We start from the raw sequence: 10000 nt of genomic DNA, 5'->3' as shown, positions 1-10000 counted from the left end.
CTCTCTCTCTCTCTCTCTCTCTCTCTCTCTCTCTCTCTCTCTCTCTCTCTCTTACAATTTCTGTATAATATTCAGAAGTGGTTGTAAAATAAAAAGATAAATCAACAAATAAATAAACTTAGAAGAAAAAGAAACGTTTAACAATAAATAATGTGTGGTTAATGAAAGGTGACGAATACAAGTAAAAGAGGTAAGAAATTGCACCAAGAGAATCAGATCAGAATTAGACACACGACACGCAAAGAAGCGGATACAAACGCGATATGAAAATATAGTGAAGACAGTAAAATGCTGCTCCTCGGATGGAGACATTAAGTGATTAGTGAACCAAACCCTCATTAACGGCGGGTAATTATTAATAATGACACAATTATTTACCAGGGAACAAAGGGTCCAAAGTTGTCTATCTGTCTATGCACTTCTCATCTCTCTCTCTCTCTCTCTCTCTCTCTCTCTCTCTCTCTCTCTCTCTCTCTCTCTCTTTCTGTATGTGTGTGTGTGTGTGTGTGTGTGTGTGTAATGATCATAATAAAAACTGATGGTATATTCATAATCAAAGTGAAGTTAGGTTAAAGTAAGTGACTGAAAAATATGCAGAAAATAAAAGAAATATCTAAAAATATAAAAAAAAGAAAAATGATGAACGAAGTAAATTAAATGCAAAACAAAAGAAAAACAAAATGTAATGAATTAACAAGAAATAAATAATTCTCTCTCTCTCTCTCTCTCTCTCTCTCTCTCTCTCTCTCTCTCTCTCTCTCTCTCTCTCTCTCTCTCTCTCTCTCACCGAAGGACCACTTAATGGACTCGGTGGCCAAGGTATTCCCACCAGTGAACACAACTCCTGCCCGCGTTAACTCAGCCACGTAATTCTCGCCTCAAGCGTAACTCGCAAACTTAACCTCCAACCTTCACGTAAATTCAGAAATGGGGAAAGGCAAGCCAAGAGCGACAACATACCCGCCAAGTAAAGGCGAAGGAACGCTCAACGCCTGAGAGACACGTTCTTATGGCTGGGACGTGTATAACAGTCGGAAGTCTAGATTATATGGTTGGGTTGAGTTTTACGTATTGTGCGGTACAGTGATGTGGCGCTGAACGAAAACGACTAATAAAGAGAGCGTATATTTTGTATAGACTAATTACAGTAGCGAGCGAGGGGAGGGATATGATTTGCTGTTAGAATTAGGATATAAGAACTTAAGGAAATAAGGGAAGCTGGAAGAAGCCATCAGTTCTACTCATACACGTGGCAGTCCTTGTATAACTACTGCGTGATTACTGTTTGCTTGGAGGGGAAACATTTCGGGTTTCCGTTTCGTTAGTAATGAAATAGCTTTAAGTCCATTCATTTAACCAATTAAAATTTCTCTTTCAGTGAGAAATACCTTTCAAATTAAGAGAGTAAAAACACCCCATAGTGTCAAGAAAACAATTCATCGGTCATGGCTGGAATTGTTTTTAGAACCAATGAAAGTTTTCTAATCGTGGCTTAAAAATGTAAACTAGAAACACAGGAGGGAAGTGTTCTGCAGCGTGATGAAATATTAAGTTGCCGCTGAAAGAGATGTGTTAAAACTACATGTAATAGACGCATTCGAGGCGCGGGTGCACACCAGGAATGACAGCGTGGTAGTGCAAACATTTCTGAATGACTTGTGTTGTGTGACAACCTCAAATCATCATGAAACTGGAAATGCAATTCTCTCACCAGTATTTATCAGTTGTTTAATAAGTTACTAACAGAGAAAGAGAGAGAGGGAAAATTTCTATTTGGGTTTGGATCTACAAATTAAGCCCCATGAAAATTCAGCATAACTTGCATCTCGTATCCCCTTTGGTGATTATACGTAAGTAGGCTCCGTTACCTTCACAGTGAGCGAGGCGTCCAGGCGTCCTCAGCGTGAATAGCGGTGCCGTCACTCTGAAAAAGGAAATAACCTAATTAAACAAATAGCTCGCCACGGTCGTGCAGGCGGCAGTCAGTGTGCCTGCGGTCCTTTACGGCGCGTGCAGCTCACTAAAGACAACTGGCCTCCAAAATTTAGTACATTTAATTTAGTAAATTAATATTGTTCAGCTGATTAACTAATTAATCTTTCGAAAAAATCCAAACTTGATGAAATTGCTTGGGATGGAGCCTGGTGTTCCCTACTGCTGCTGCTGCTGCTGCTGCTGCTGCTAGAGCTGCTGCTGCTGGAGCTGCTGCTGCTGGAGCTGCTGGAGCGGCTGGCTCTCTTAATTTCATGGTAAAGTGCTGAAAATAATTACCACCCCTACTCTGGGAACGAGACAGCAAGGACGAGCCCGCCCACCTGGCCATGGCCAGTCTGCACGGACAAGGTGACTCTCCCTTGGCAAGACGCGACCATTTCTGTCCATTCACCGCACCCTCAAGAATAGATCACCGGCACTTCACACACACATCGCTTTCCAAGAATTCGCCGCGCTCACTTCCAAGGCGACATAAAAATAATCCAAGCCCAGGACGGCTGCATTACACATTCCGCTGCACAGCCACTGCAGTCAAAGGGGTTGGGGAGTGAGAGCAGCTTTCATCCATCGTGAGCGTCGCCTGTTCGTTTTGCCGCCCCTTGACAACCACGCCCTGCACCGCGACTTCCCCTACGCCATAGCAGTCTCTCCCTCACCCGCGCCTTAACACCCTCACCTTCCCCTGACAATCTACGTGACTGCCACCTGTCTTACTCTCCCTCCGTGCCTGACATCAAGCCCAGCCCTCGCCTCGTGCCGCGCCTCTCCCCAGTACATCACCGACGCCGGGAAATACATCACCACTCGGTGTATAAATGACCGGCGCAACATAATGACCATCGCTCAGCTTCGCCTCACTTTAATTACTATTGGGGACACTCTGTACTCTTCTGCGCTGCCGTGACACGTTACATTAAACTTCACTGCCGCGATTTGTTACTGTTACGCCGCAATCTGTTACTGTTAGGTGGAGTCATTGCTCGCTGCCCTTTAGTCCTGTGGTGGTGCTTCCTGGACGTTCAGTGCTGCCTGCTGGGGTCTGAGGGTGCGAGTGAGAAAAGGTCGAGAGGCATAGGCACAGGATTCATGAAATGCACCAATATGTTAATATAAAAAATAGGAGCACGTATGTGGACTGGAAGGTCACGCGTGTCCTCATACATGACTGAAGCAGCGTTGTCAACAACCCGTTGGACACAAGATACGTGCGCTACATTCTGCCAAACATGATTGGTGAGTGAATCAGTGACATATCTAACAATTCGGCAGCAAAAGTGATGCAGCGAAGGAGTGCACATGTGTCCAGCATCAGTGTCGGCGTGCGACGACACCACGCTGGCACGTGATGCAGTTGTAATGCGAGGACAGCGCCTGGCCTCGGCGATTCTGGGCCCATCTATCACGGCGTCAGTTAAATAGCAGCCTGCAGCATGGCAAAGTCAGCGTGAAAGTGCTAATATCAGCTGCTGATGTCGCAATTTAATGATGATAATATGCTTCGCAGACCAACTTGGGGCAGCGACACTTTCTAGGAGCAAATCACTCATACCGCAGCCTCAAGGACAGCTGCCCATTAACCTTGCTGTATATCCTGAAGAATGGCTGTCGATATAACTCACTTGGTCTGATTGATCCATAAGTTCGTTAATGTTCCCCAAAATATTGCTGCTATGAATGTAGTCAAGACATCAGTAGCATGAGCTGATGACAGACAGCAAAATGAATGTGAGCAGAGTCAGACGGTAAGATGCCTGTGACAATTATCGCACTCACTTTGTTCAACCTACGATTAAATTTTATACCAATCTTATTGTGAAGAATTTACTATGATTACTATGTGGTTCATTTCCAAAGGGTGCGTGTCATGCGTTCAACAACTGATTGATGGTTATCCAGTGTGTAACAACGTCTTAACATGCCTTGAGGACATTTGCACTTTAATGGTATGCTTCGATATAACATGACGAAGTTTAATAGTGTCGCTCATCACCACTGCCTTCCATATCAAAACCTGCTCGATGGGCTCAGACCTTCACTACTTTATTCGACTTTATTTTCTACCAAGCGTAACGTGACACATCCGCGATGATGTCATATTAAATCAAACATCGTAGTGAACAACAAGTAAGTTCCAGATTTTCCCGAATATTCTTTCCAGCAAGTGAGTATTTCCCTAGAACATTGGCCATACAGTATCCGACTTGTCACAATTTTTTTCTTTAATAAATACCGTAACGTTTTCCCAACTTCTATAAATTCACTGGTTGAGGCAAGCCATTATTTTAGGCAGACCTAACAAACTGCAAGCTTTAATATTCATGTACAATACAGGTTCAATGAAAAACAAACAATATGCTTAAACTGTTTCAAATTTGCAAATTAGTTTAGCAACGGTAACATCGTAAAAAGTAAGAAAAAAGCTAATTTGGCCTCAATAAAAACGAGGCTAAACCAGGATGAAAAATGTGTGTGTGTGTGTGTGTGTGTGTGTGTGTGTGTGTGTGTGTGTGTGTGTGTGTGTGTGTGTGTGTGTGTGTGTGTGTGTGTGTGTGTGTGTGTGTGTGTGTGTGTGTGTGTGTGTGTGTGTGTGCGTGCGCGCGCGCTATTGTAAGCCTTGGAATATAGTCCCAGGTGTTGTGCACATATGCAACCAACAAAACAAAGCGTATCACTCTACATATAATTCAATTTTCGCTTTGAATGCAAAGAGCAACTTGCCTTTGTTCGCCAGCAGCCATCCACTTCTGTATGCAAACCCGCGAATCATGCAAGAGTGCTGCACACCATCACTGGATTTCCGCTTCTTCGTCTTCTTGAAATTCTCTCGCGAAATCTTTCATCTCCACCTCACGTTTTCCGCCTTAATTAAGTGCGTCTGATGTTCCTCCATGCGCTCGCCCCCTTTGCTCAGCAGCACACGCCCTGCATCCAAGGGCGTGCGAGGGCGTGGCATCAATCCTGGAACTGTAGACTTTGCTTTCAAATCCATCCATTCTTAAGACTATGGAAGCTACAATGTGGGCATGTCATGTGTGTGTGTGTGTGTGTGTGTGTGTGTGTGTATGTGTTAGCGCCGGAAGTCATTGTTCCGTTCACTGCCCTGTTCATCCGTCATTCCCTCGCTCTACAAACAGTTTGCTGGCCGGTGGGTGGGTCATTCAGGCACCTCATAGCTCACGTATTCACTGGCGAGAAAGTGGTGTCCAGCTGACCAGCCAGATTATCACTCACTCGTTAATTTTCTCATCTATAGCACAATTTGTCATTCAGCCAACCATTCGTCCAGTCATCAGCCTTTCATCCGCCTTTCCCTCCACCCATTTATCCATCAACTTATCCAATTATACATCCATTCGGCTATCTATCAAACCAGCCATTCATTCATCCATAGAGATATTTACCCATTTTTCTATCCGTTTAACATTCCAACTATCCAGCCATCTGCTCATTTGTACAACCATTCAGCCACCAATCTAGCCACCCATCCATTCATCCATCTAACAAGCCAGTTACTCACACCAACACTTGAAAAAAGGGTTCCATTAGCGAGACAACGATGTATTTGAAAAACAAAGAGGGAAACAAGTCAAAACTACATGCGAGAAACGAAAAAATAAAAAAACAGCAACAACAAAGTAAAGTAATCTATAAAAGAAAAAGACAATATGACCGTGAGCATTTACGTCTGTGCTTAAATATGGTGAACGACAAAGAAAATGGTAATACACACACACACACACACACACACAAAGGGGAAAAACAAGTTAGTAATATGGAACACTGACAACTAACGACCTAAAATAAAAAAAAAAGACTGTTTAGATACGATGTAAAAAAAAACAAGAAGAGAGAGAGAGAGAGAGAGAGAGAGAGAGAGAGAGAGAGAGAGAGAGAGAGAGAGAGAGAGAGAGAGAGAGAGAGAGAGAGAGAGAGAGAGAGAGAGAGAGAGAGAGAGAGAAGAAACAGGTGATATGTGCAAAGGAGAGACAAATAGTAAGAGTCTGTTTCTTATTTGCTGACTTCCTGTATCTACCAGAAGTTAAAGTCTTGAATGTTCTTAACCTTGACTGCAAAATAACCATTAACATATAGGGAGCCGCCGATCAGTATGCTATTTGCTTCAACCGCTGCCTCCACCTGTGGGCGATTCTCAGACAGACCCTCATGTGGGCACATCTTGTATTCCACAAACACGACAGTCTCAATCAAGGCTCCACTCTCCAGCATTATGAGCATTCCTGCCACCGCTTACTAATTCAGTGAACAAGATAGAGTTGCGGGAAGCGTGCCAGAAAGCATCCACAAACTGAAGAGAATTGGCCTGGATCCACGCTGACCTGACTATCGAACACTTGACGCATCTACCCTCCAGCAATCCTGCAAAAGACTTCTTACCATAGGCACCAATTAACCTCCTCAGATAATTATTTGGCGCTTATGTCTCACTGCGGTGGATCGTCATTACTAATCTACAGCTGTCAAAAGTGTAATTTTCACAGGGTTCTCTTCCGTGAGCTTGTTCCCATTACTGATCATTATGTTGTTTCTCCCTCTTTCATCAAGTTTTAGCTCGCAGAAATTCAACGACATGCTTTGCCCTGCACCCATCACTGCTGCTGTGCTTCCTCAGGTATGTTCATCAGAGGCAGGGTGATAGGTCAGGCGTCCTCCAGCCGTGTATCAGCATCGTGCAGCTTCTCTGAGCGTGAATCATTCTTCGTATTCGGAATCAGGTCAAGGATAAGATTTAATGGTTGAAATTGCAAGCCTGACCTCGTCTAACAACATCAAAGCTGGACTGTCTAGCACCTTAGTGAAGTGGCGTCAGAGAAGCTCTAGAAATATAGACGGTATTCAGTGACCTAAATAAACAAGCACACAAGCAAACACGTAAATGGTGCTTCGCCTCCCTCTGGCCTTCATGCTTCCAGCTGTATTTGTTCAAATTACATGAAAAAAAAAAAAAAAACATCCACCAACCTTGGGGCAATGTAATTATTTCCATCTGATAGTAATCACCGTAGATTAATTGAATAGTTCACAGAATAACAAACTGATTAAGTGACTGGCTTACTGATTAGTTGATCTACCCATACAGAAACAGTAATTAACTAATTGATAGAGTAATTATTCCTCCATGCTGGTTCACATTCGCTTCTATAATAAGTACATACTGATGCAACACCAGGAATACCAAGCGAACGCCAACACTATACTTAACGGCGAGCACGAGTCCGGTACTCCAAATGACCTTGACATTCAATATAGTTAATCGACGGGGAAAGTGCGTGGAGAGTCACGTAAATAAGACATTTATATGCATGGAGCTCCGTAATTAAATAGACCATATCATTACCCATTCCAGCGTCATCGCTCACAACACACAGACATAAAGGAAGCGCAGCACGGACGCTAACAATTACTCCGCGCGCAATTATACGTTTTACGAGGCAGGGAAATAAAATGACACGAAACATTCTATACTTCACCATCGCCCATATCTAACACCTCTCTCTCTCTCTCTCTCTCTCTCTCTCTCTCTCTCTCTCTCTCTCTCTCTCTGAAGTTCAACCAAGTACAAGAAAGCTTTGGGTGAATTCTCTACCATGTGAATTCTAAGCTCGCAAAAACACTTGACGGAGAGACTAAAGCCACGAGGGGCGAGGGAAAGACAGCAGATTAATGAGTTGCTTTCGAGTCTGAAGGAAGAAAAAAAAAAAAATATTAGCGCACGGAAAGTAGAACAAAAAATATGAGATGAAAATGATATAAATAATGTGAGCGGAGAAACTCGTAATATTCTGCCAAGATAGACAGAAAAGCGGAAAGCAAAGAAAACGGTGTCAAAATAACGCAGGAGAAAAATGCACTTATAATAAAAGAAGGCTAATGGAAAGGCAACAAAAAGAGGCAAAAAACTTTTAGGCCAGAAGAAATTAGAGCAAGGAACGGAAATCAGGACGCGGAAAAGATAGTGAAAAGAAAAAGAAAGAGTTCTGACAAGAAAACGAACCGAACCTGTAGAAGAAAAAAAATAAATGAGAAAAGACGGAGATAAAAATGAGAGAGAGAGAGAGAGAGAGAGAGAGAGAGAGAGAGAGAGAGAGAGAGAGAGAGAGAGAGAGAGAGAGAGAGAATATGAAAGAAATCACCAACTATGACATATAAACGCTGAAAAATTATAACATTCACCCATCCATGTAAAAAAAGAAAGAAAAAAAAAACACTGGAAAAGAAAGAAAGAAAACAGGAAAAAGATGAACGATAAGTCAGTAGTGCAGTTGTTATTAGTTTGCTTGGCGTCGTAGAGCGATGAGTGGAGTGAGACGAACTTGGATGCGCTAATAAATAAAATACAGGCAACATTGACCTGCCTTACGAAGATACATTTTGTCTCTATCTATCCCATTTTCACAATTCCGAGCTTTCATCCTCTTATCCAGATTCTTACCTCATACCCGCACCTACAGTATACTCCAGCTGACTGCCCTTCTCTCTCTCTCTCTCTCTCTCTCTCTCTCTTCTCCTCTCCACCCACCTCGTAGCTACTGGTGCCCTCCTCTTTTTTGGATAATTTTCTAACTTTTCATGAACTTTATTCTTAAGACACGGTATGATACAATTTTTTTTTCTCCCACGTGAAAAAAAGCAGCACTTATTCGATGTCTTTATTTATTTATTTTTCACGCATTTCCTTTTCGAAACATTATTATTTTCACCTCACCACGCTCAGAACTTAAGAATTCATGAAACGTGGCAAAAGTGGAGCCTAATGCCAGTCATTCTTCACTTTTTCTGCTTCCTAGAGCTCAGTGATATTTGTAATTTCATACTGATACATATGAGGTATTACCATTTGATTGGTTATATACTGTGCCTGATATGATAATAAATTCAGACTTCCGCGTAGCCTTTCTTTCTAGCATCACGAATTTATGTATTCTGACGGCGACGTGGGGGAGAAGGAAGAACCCCGTAACATTTTTCATTTATCACAGATTAAATAATTAAATAAACAAGTAAATAGACGAATAAATAAACATATAGATAGATAAATATATAGATATAGATATGTAAGTAGTAGTAGTAGTAGTAGTAGTAGTAGTAGTAGTAGTAGTAGTAGTAGTAGTAGTAATAATAATAATAATAATAATAATAATAATAATAATAATAATAATAATAATAATAATACCAAATTCGGTTAAGTCACAAGGATACACAGGTGAATTTTTCCTCAGCTTAATATCATTATTGCAGAGAGAGAGAGAGAGAGAGAGAGAGAGAGAGAGAGAGAGAGAGAGAGAGAGAGAGAGAGAGAGAGAGAGAGAGAGAGAGAGAGAGAGAGAGAACCTATAAATACCGAAATAGTTCGCCTAAAGCACACAAACTCTCACTGCGTTAATTAAAACCTTCCTTATCGGCACAGTTTGCACTCTCACCCGCCACCACCTCCCGCCTCACCAACATGAATTTTCTTACGTGTTTACCTCCAGAGCGAAGTTTCTCCTGCACTCCCAATACTGAAATCACCAAAGGAAACGCATTTTTAGTGTCACGGTCACCAGCAGTCATACGTAGTGGGGATCGAAGGCAAATTACACCCAGAAATTTATGTTCGTTGCTTGATTTACGCATTCATGTAACGCCACTTGACTTTATAACTTTTCATAATGAGTCGATGGTACGTCAATATTTTATACTTTTTAAGTCCTCCAACAAAGGGAAAGACTTGGGGATGTAATGAAGTGCATAAGCAGACAGTCCTAAAGGTGCATTTTTCCAGGGAACTCATTTCACGCACGTATTTCCTTGAAATTTTCAGCGTATTTCGTAAACATCCTTGAATTGAGTCTAGTGAAAAATAAGAGTAATAATAGGAAACATGCATAAATAAGACCACTATTTTACAAAGAAAGCGTTAAGAGAGACTAGACTAGACTAGACATGACTAGAGAAAACATCAGATTTTCAGTATCATGTACCGGGGTCGGGGTGCCTGTCCCTT

The 10000-nt window shown here is 42.0% G+C and overlaps 1 protein-coding gene across 5 annotated transcripts in view; it reads right to left on the bottom strand.

Moving 5' to 3' along the window:
- The window catches only part of LOC135091114 (uncharacterized), a 544598-nt gene that overhangs the window by 436 nt on the left and 534162 nt on the right, over positions 1-10000 (bottom strand). For 3 of the 5 annotated variants that reach the window (XM_063988513.1, XM_063988533.1, XM_063988552.1), the window contains exon 10: positions 1869-1924. The gene's annotated coding sequence lies outside the window, so the exon portion shown is untranslated. Of the gene's footprint in view, positions 1-1868; positions 1925-4719; positions 4960-10000 lie in introns of those variants that run through there. The other 2 variants (XM_063988522.1, XM_063988543.1) reach the window with 1 other exon arrangement.

The sequence above is a fragment of the Scylla paramamosain genome, chromosome 3, assembly GCF_035594125.1.
Source record: "Scylla paramamosain isolate STU-SP2022 chromosome 3, ASM3559412v1, whole genome shotgun sequence".
Lineage (NCBI taxonomy): Eukaryota > Metazoa > Arthropoda > Malacostraca > Decapoda > Portunidae > Scylla > Scylla paramamosain.
This window is presented reverse-complemented; position numbering and strand designations above follow the sequence as displayed.